The sequence below is a fragment of the Euprymna scolopes genome, chromosome 31 (assembly GCF_053919585.1).
Source record: "Euprymna scolopes isolate OS-2025 chromosome 31, ASM5391958v1, whole genome shotgun sequence".
NCBI classification, from domain to species: Eukaryota; Metazoa; Mollusca; class Cephalopoda; order Sepiida; family Sepiolidae; genus Euprymna; species Euprymna scolopes.
The window spans coordinates 55,359,187-55,368,549 of record NC_136512.1 but is presented as its reverse complement, the minus strand read 5'-3'; positions in this window follow the sequence as shown (position 1 = coordinate 55,368,549).

Here is a 9,363-nt window from a genome sequence, read left to right as displayed (position 1 = left end):
AAGATGTTGATGGGAAATCAAATTCTCCTGCAAAAAGGTTAGTCTGGAACTAAAGATGCCAGAAAATTGATGTTGCACCTATATTTAACAGTTAATTGTGTGTCTTGTGTTACCGATTCCACATTTGGTATAGTGGTGCCAATGTAGACTTTTAATCAAACGCTATTAAAAGTTGCTATCACAGTTAAATGGCTGATATAAATAGGATTTGAATGACACAATCTTTTATGCTTCACAGCTGACAGCTCCACTACCGGATCCAACACTACACCATTATCAGGAGGAACAACTTTGCAGTTTTGGGCCCTATTCGTCAACTGCTTTTCTGAAGTGTCAAGCCCTCACCCCCTTCTCCATCAGATGTTTATTTAGCACTGGTGTCATCTACTCATAAATTCTATCAAGCCAAATGCACTTTTCAGCCATCATCAGCATCAAGAATTGATTTCTGATGCCATTGCATTGACATAATGACACTAGACTATATATTACTTCAGCACTATCTCCTTCATCTCTCTTCCTTTCAGTTCATGCCAGCTCTCATCAGTCATAGCAAATGAGATGGTTTCTTTGCTGTTTACTGAAGATCTTTAATCAATTTTCTTAATTCTAAATTGTTATAGTTAAAGCGATGTTGAAATAGATTTATAACTCTGCATTTTCTCTTGTACCAATGGCTATTAAAAACAACAATAATTCATGACTTTCTGGTTAAGTACAGAGTTTGTGACATATTCCATGGCGTAATAACCTATTAGCAAAGAAAAATATTATTTTACCTTGTTTTTTTAAACTTTTTTTTTTCTTAAGGATAAAAATTTCCCAGTTAGGTTGCAATAAGCAGAGTTATCTCCCTTAACATTTCCCTCTTATTGTTTATATCGGCCATTCAAACGTATCGACTTTTATTTCAAACTATTTTTTTTATTATTATTTTTTCAGCGTTTTACGTGTACTGTTTTCAGTGTTGAATATTAATTTATTTTTTAATTTTATTTCTTTTATTACTAAAATATGGTTCTTAGTTTAAAAAAAAAAGATGTTGTTTGGGAATAATAATGGCAAAACCCATTTCACTGTAAATAATTTGGATAATTACGTTGTGATTTTACTAAAAAAAACTAGGTTATAGTAAATATCCGAAACCAAAATTTTATTTTCATTGTATTTAAAAAATTTTAATATGGCCACATAGATTTTTGCAAAACAATTTTGGTAACCCAATTAGCCAAAGTTTGTAGGAAATTAGAAAATTTGCTGTCTTGCATATAGAAATCAATTTTCATAGTGCATAACTAAAAATGCAGACTTTGAAAATGTAAAAAAAAAAAAAAAGTTCTACAATTTTAATGTTATCTTGTGGTTATTGAAAATTTATCATGATGGAAGCAATAATTATTAGATTATGTCAGCCTAAACATTGAACACAATCCTATTTCCTCTGGAAAAAATGCACAAAAATGATATGACATGCAATTTCGACTGTTCATAATGATTTATTTGATCGAAATTATTATCACTTCCAATGAAGGTCACTTCGACATATAAAAACATTACCAATACAAAGATAAAGAAAAGCAACAACAAAAAATAAAACATAAGAGAAAAGACTTGATCAATAGAAGCAAACAATTTTATTAGAAAATAAAAAAAAAGAAACTTGGAGCTAAAAGGAAAGTTCACGAACTGTCTATTGCTAAGCTACAAAGAAAGTCCTTTGTGTGGTAACAATTATGAAAGATAGAAAGAAAGACTGGTTGAGAATGCCTTTTTTTACTTACTGTTGTGATAAGATTTCAACCAACATAGGATTTTTTCTTTTAGAAAGATCGAAATACTTCAGCAAAGTTGAAAAGAGTTTGCTCCTTTTGTTTGCAGTTTAAGCTTACATTTTGTAATGTCTGTTTTAAAATAAGTCCTCTTTAGTAGTTGAAATATCTGCAGAAAAAGATAACTTATCTGAAACCATGTTCCAAAAGTGTTCTTTTATAGCAAAAAATTTATTTTCTCAATTTAATAATAATCTGAAAAAGTACCCATAGCTCTTAATTTAATAACATTCTCTAACAAGGCAAGAAGTCTGGAAAAAAAAAAACTTCCTCGTTCCTTCTTTGTGTCAGAATAGAAATATTCTTTTCTTTTGACTTAGAAAGACTGTAGTTTAAGACATATAATGTGTTTTAAAAAGATAAAAGATATTGCATCTTGAGCGCACTAGTGTGAGGCTGTGCATGCATTTATGGATATATGCATGTGTGCATATCCTGCTATTGCATGCATATGTCTGTGTGTGAGTGCCATTGTGCATACATTTCCTGCACATGAAAAAAAACTGATAAAGGGGAATAACTCTGCACTCCGCTGCACCTGTTGCTTCCAGACTTACTCACATATGCACATAAACAAACTGCTGAATGAGCAACTAAACAAAACAAGCTGCAACAATTTTTAAATTAATAAAAAAAAAAAAAATAGAAGAATAAAAATAAAATTGTTATAATGGAATGACCTAGCACCCATCCGTACAATAATATACAGACAATGTAGAAATACTCCTCCGGGAATCAGAGTTCCAAGACACTGAGCGAGACAGACTCTCATCTTGTATCCCCTTACTAAATGAACCTGTGTTATGATTAGGCCTATGACAACAGAATATTCTTATTGTTTTGACTCTTGAGTGTATATCCGACACAGACAACCGAGAACCACATCACTTTATATAAAAGCATATAAGATATCAATGGATACAAACTCAAGAGTCAAAACAATGAAAAGAATATACTGTTGTCCTAGTCCTAGTTATGATTATCTAAAGAAAGATATATAAAAAATTTATATTTTGGACACCTATAACTTATCGAATTCAGAACCTTATTCCAGAAATTGACACAAATATGCAAGCCGGTTAGACTGCGAGACTCGTACACTAATCTAACACACAACATCTGGCATTGACACAAACACAGAATGTAACGACATTCAAGAGCTATCTATCTATCTTGCTATCTGCCCTGACGAAGAGATATTTTCTCAAAAATATTTGGGAAACACACTATGTTCATAAATGAATATGCATAACTGAAAATTATTGAAGTCCCTTCAATATCGTCATCATTATTTATTCTACTACATAGACCACTTCTATAACTACATTGTGACAGCCCTCAAACATAACCCTTTCAGATTTCACACAATGCTTCAAGCAAACTACAAAATCTTCTGTTTTACAGATTTAAATGTTCAGAATTTTTTTTTTTAATGAAAACTTACTGAACCAGAGCAGTCAAACTTTTATAACTGATTCGAACTAAACTATTTGAACAATCAAATTTGAACATATATTACCTTAAAAGGCATTCTTTCTCCGACAAATTTGACTGAATTCTCATGAATTTCTGTTCAAATCAAGTTAAGCATGCAACTCTTCTATTATGTACTCAACCAAAATTAAAAAAAAAAAAATGGTTTTACGATATTCATCATTAGCTGACAGCCTTGCGTTTTCCGGTCGTACAATACGCTTAAACATGATATTTTAATGCAGATTGTGTATGTATTATTATAGAATCAATCCTTTATTGATTATTATATATTATGAGGAATAATTCGGCCGGTGGACGAATTTGCAAAAAAATAATAATGATAATGTCATTTATCAAACTCCATCTGTGTTTGTTTACAATATCATGTCAGCTGATAATTTGGGCTGGACAATGAAAACCCTGGAAAAGTCATTTGTAATTTTTTTTTAAATTTTATTTTTATTTTTTATTACATTTTCACCCCAAACAAGGCAAATTGCCACTTTGGTGTAGGGGGCTACTATCAGGGGCAACAACTACTGAGGTACTATGTAGGGATTTGGGCAGCAAGATGTCAGTTCACGTTACACTTAAACTTCTGCATGTCAGTACAGTTGAGGAAGCAGGGACCTGGAGTGGAATTCCAGAGTCTAGTGGTTCTGAGGAAGAAACTACTGGAGTAGAAAGATCTTTTACATCTAGGGATCTCTACTGTGTGGGGGTGGGATTTAGCTGGCTGTTGGGTTTGTTGAGGGTGTCTGTCATGGGGGCACAAGTGTCTGCAGTTCGTTAGACCATTTCTTTAGATATATGTTCATTTGTTTTCCTGTCGTGCCTGGTATAGAGTGTGGTGTCAACCTGGAATTTTCTCTTATCTAAGAAGAATTTAATTATGTTAAGTATTCTACCAGTAATACCGTATGATCTAATTTTTCTGAGAAGACCCTCATGCCATATCCTGTCAAAAGCCTTAGATATATCTAGAGCTACCGCTCTACCCTCCCCCCTGCTTTGTCCAGTGAATAGTATATACATTCAGAGATTACAGTTAGGATGCCTGCTGTGGAACGGGCTTGTCTAAATCCATATTGGTGGTCAGTCAGAAGTTTAGCATCTGTAAGGTGATGGACTAGAGCATGATTAATTATGGTCTCAAATATTTTGGCGAAAAGTGGGAGGAGGCTAATGGGGCGATAATTTGATGGGTCAGTTCTTTCGTCAGAATTCTTGAATACTGGTACCACAGAAGCAGTTTTCCAACAGCCTGGAAAGCAAGATTCATTAATGCATTTGTTGTTGAGTTTGGAGAGAACTGGAGCTACTTCGGCTAAGCACTTTTTTAATAGCACATCTGGGATGAGATCGGGTCCACAGGCTTTTGAAGTGTCAAGGTTTTTTATGATAGCATGCACCTGAGCAAGGTTGATTTTCAGATCGTCTAGCATGGCATCTGTCCGCAAAGGAAAATCAGGTAGGGGGTGGTTGGAAGGGTCAAGTGTGGAGTTTGAAGCAAACCGACTGGCAAGCATGTTAGCCTTCTCGGTTGCTGAGCAAACAACCTCGTGATTGTTGGTTAGTGGGGGAATTGTTGATTGCCCATTATTTACTACACTGTTGCAGATTTTCCAGAAATCACGAGTTCTATTTAATGTTTAGTTTAAAAATATGCAAAGAAATGATTTGCACAGATTTTAAATGGTACCTTTTCTTTTATGATAAATTGAACTCGTTAATAAGAAAAAATTAAAATAAAATGGTGAGGTACACCTGGGCTTGAATAGGAGATCATTCGATCTGTAATCGAATGTTCTATCACTAAGTAATATCTCTAAATTATAATAAATCTGCTTTTTTTTTTTTTTTTTTTTTAGAAGAAGAAGAAGAAATGATATCTCTCTTGCTGGTGTAACATAAAATATTCCTGTAAAAGTACTTTTTTTATCTATAAGAGAGAAAGGTTATTTTTAAGATCAGAGCTTTTTTGATTTTCGATATTTATTGGATGAATTTCTGTACAAAACATATCTAAGAACACTGCCAGGCATATAAATTACCTTTGTGTGAAATTTGTAAAAGATAGGTCCAGCTATTTCAGAATCTATGAGGAAGGAACTTATACACATGTGCGCACACACACAAAGTGACTTTTATATAATAGAGATTATTTTATTAATGATAAAAAGTTATAAAAACAAAATACACATAAATAACATTGATAAACTTAGAGATAAACCCATTTCTTTTCATTTGATGTATAACTCTGCCTCCAGCTAAAAAATGCTGTTTTGCAAGTAGTAACCATTGCTAATTAATGACACAAAAGAAAAAATGGATGAAAGGTACAAATATACAACAAATAAGCATATTTTGATTCAAAAGAAACAGCACGTTCACTCAATTCAATTAGAACAGTTTATCAGAAAACTTTTACCCAGAATTTCTTAGATTAGATATTGTTTATTGTTTTTTTTTTTTTTTATTATTAATACATACAATAAATCAGAAATTTTGTATATTACAAATAAATCAACTCTTTTGTAATTGAAATATTTATTTTTATTTTTTTACAAATGATCAATGTTTTTGTGTTTGGAAAATAGTGTTTAAATAAATGATATTGAAAGTATGTTTTAAATAGATTAATATTTTATTTTTTTATAAATAGAAATGTAGCAAAATTTCGAAATAAAATAATACATACAATATAGAAATATTAAGAAATTGTTTTTTTATTCGACATGGAATTAAAAATTTTTGTCGACTAAAATCATAAGGTTCACTTTTTGTCTCTTTCCAAATTCATAATTTTAAGCCATCATCAAGCATCTTTTTTTTTTCTTTTTTTAACCAAAACATTAAATATATTTTTTAAAACTAAGTGAGCATCTTTTCGTTTTAATTACGTTTGGTTAAAATTATATTTTCTAAGATCATAAAATTTGGAAAAAACTTTTAGAAGCATCTTTACAAAATTTTTAATTTTGAATAATTAGACAGCTTAAGAGAAAGTGATTTTTTTTTTTGTAATTAGAAATATGTTTGTGTTGTATGGTTGTTGAGGTGGTAGTCAGATGTTATATGATCTAAGGTGGAAAGACTCTTAAATTCGATCTGATTGATTTAACTTGGTGTTGGATATCTCTATCATTATATAAAAGAAACAGTGTCTCTGTGAGTTTGTTCCCTATGGACTCCAAAATCACTGGGCCGATTTTTATGAAATTTCACACAAAGGTACTTAATGTACCCAGCAGTGTTATTAGATATGTTTCATATCGGAATGTCTTTGATAAGTATCGATAATCGAAATAATCTAATGAAAAAAGAAACAAACAATTTTGACTAAAATTAACACCTTACACAGCCTAACATCACAAGTGCACCTGAAAAGTTTTATTACCACACAAGCCAAAAATCCTGACATATAAAATCAACAAGGGTTCTTTGATATGACAAGGGTGCATTCAAAATGAACTTTTCTGTGTTAAGTTTTTAGCCCAGTTGCACCATGATACTTGACTTTTTCATTTTAAACTTTTAATTCAAGCCATTATCACCACACAAGCTGTAAGGCCAGGCATATAAAATCAACAGTAGAGTCTGAAGATTACAAGGCGCATTTAAAATGAATGTTTCTGTTTAGAGCACAAGTGAAGCATGATACTTGACTTTAGCATTTTAAACTTAAATTTATGCTATTATAAAAAATAATTTTATAAAAGGTTCTCTACAGTGTAATGTAGACTACAATGTATTGTGGACTAAGTCATTGCAGCATGATATGTGAAGCTTTTTCCTGATACACTGCGATGAGTCCCCAACTTGAGCAGGCAATCATTCAATTTGATTGAAAAATGGGTGATTTTTACCGATTTCGATGACAATAAAAATATGGAAGTGTGAAACATTTGTTGATCCTTATTTAATACCAGGCAACGTCGGGTCACCCTGCTAGTTTTATTAATAATAAAAAAAGTACATTAAAAAAAAATTCCAATGTTTTTTAATATGGTTTGAAAGGTATTTTCTCTGTTTATTCAAAATTTCAAAATATGCTTCTAAGACTTTTGGGCAAATCTCGTTACATTACCATGACCACACACCTAAAAAAAACGGTCAAATTAAAGCGATGTTTTCCACGGTACATTGTTTATCTGACAGTACTTGAATAACAACGCAAGACAAAGGCATTAAAAAAAAAGCACTTTCTCTGATGATGGATGTTTTATTATCCAAAATTAATAATAAAAAATCAAGTAAAAAAAAATCTAATGATTTTTAATAAAATATTTGCATTTTAAACATCATTTTAAAGACAGTATGGTTATTAAAAATTTTTAATTTATAATATTTTTGGCCTATAAAAACAATTCATTCATTGTCGTTAGTTAATCATGTTTCTTTCACAGAATTTCTCATGTTTTTCTTCCTACTGTCTATAAAGTGGTAGAAACTAGATAACTATTGAAGTTTATATACGCAGGTACTGTACAAGGAGCTGGTATAAACTAGTTTTATTTTATTTTTATTTTTCAGGTTTTGATGTGTCTCTGGTTTCTTGGATCTCAAGGAGAATCCATCCGAACTATTGCTAAAAAATTTGATGTCTGTGAATCTTCAGCTTCTGTGATCCTTGACAGTATTATCAAAGCATTAAACAACTTAAAGACGGTGGTCATACAGTGGCCGGCTCCTGATAATATTACTATTAATGAAATTGTTCAAGGTTTTTTTAACATTAGTGCTTTCCCAAATGTGCTCGGAATCATGGCGACCACACACATCCCAATCTTGACTCCAAAGGATCACCCAGAAGTGTTTGTAAACCGTAAAAAGTCGCACACTATTGTACTCCAAACTATATGCGACCACACAATGAAGTTCATGGATTGCTATACCGGCTGGCCAGGTTCAGTCCATGATTCCGTAGTGCTATGTGAATCAGACATTTTCCGAGAAATTGAGAATAACTTTGTTTATTATTTCCCAGAAGAAGATGTCCATTTGCTTGGAGTTGTGGCATATCCCTTAAAAAAATGGCTAGTGACACCATATTTAGAAGACGAAAACTACCCCCTCTTCCCCAGCCACCAAGAATACAACCATAGACTCCTGGAGACACGACTAGTTGCACAGAATGCATTCACATTGCTTCGTGGACGATGGAAACGCCTGAAGTTTGTTGGGATGACACGGACAGCTTTGATCCCCAATGTCATTATGGCTTGTTGTGTTCTTCACAACTTCTGTCTTAGTCACGAAGAAGAATTTAAAGACTTTGTAAATGGGGAACCACTCCCCGATGAAGATGGTTTCCCTTCTCCAACTACGAGCTACCCAGATGACGAAGCTGGAAAGCTTAAAAGAGAAGCCATCACTGCTTATATCAATAATAATTAATGAATTAAAAAAAAAAGTCACTAGAACCTATGGCGCAACAGATAAAAGTGCTTAGTAATTTGGATCTAAGTTATCATCTTCTGGAGATTAAAGATTTAATCCTCAGCTGGCCGATACTAAGAATACAGTTACAAATTACTTTAGCTGACAGAACAAGTGCAAGTTGCCCCGTGAATTAAATAAAGGGTTCAATTCGAAATTACGTACAGATTCCCAAGTTTGACAGAAAAATTCCTGAGTTTTATAAGATACACCTGAAAATGGTTGAAGGTTACCTCAACTCAAACATTGTGAAAATAACACCCAAAATTAAAACAGCAATCCAAGTAATTAAATTGTATAAGTAAATACCAGGTTGAGAAACTGGCGCAGTCTATCCTTCTCTCGAGGGTAGATAGGATTTTCTTAAGCCGTGGTAGGCACGCCATTTAGTGATGGTGTCACGATAAAAGATACCTTTGATAGCCCTGGCGAAGTATCAAGTATACCAACAAGATTTGAATTACACTACAAACTTGTGTAGTGAGTTCAATCTTGGTTACGGCTGTGCTGGATGGATGGATGGACAAATTATCACTTCTCCTCTCATAATTTTGAAATGTGAAAAAAACTGTAGTAAAGAATGTAGAGAAAAGAGAGGTAGGACATAAGTTCAACA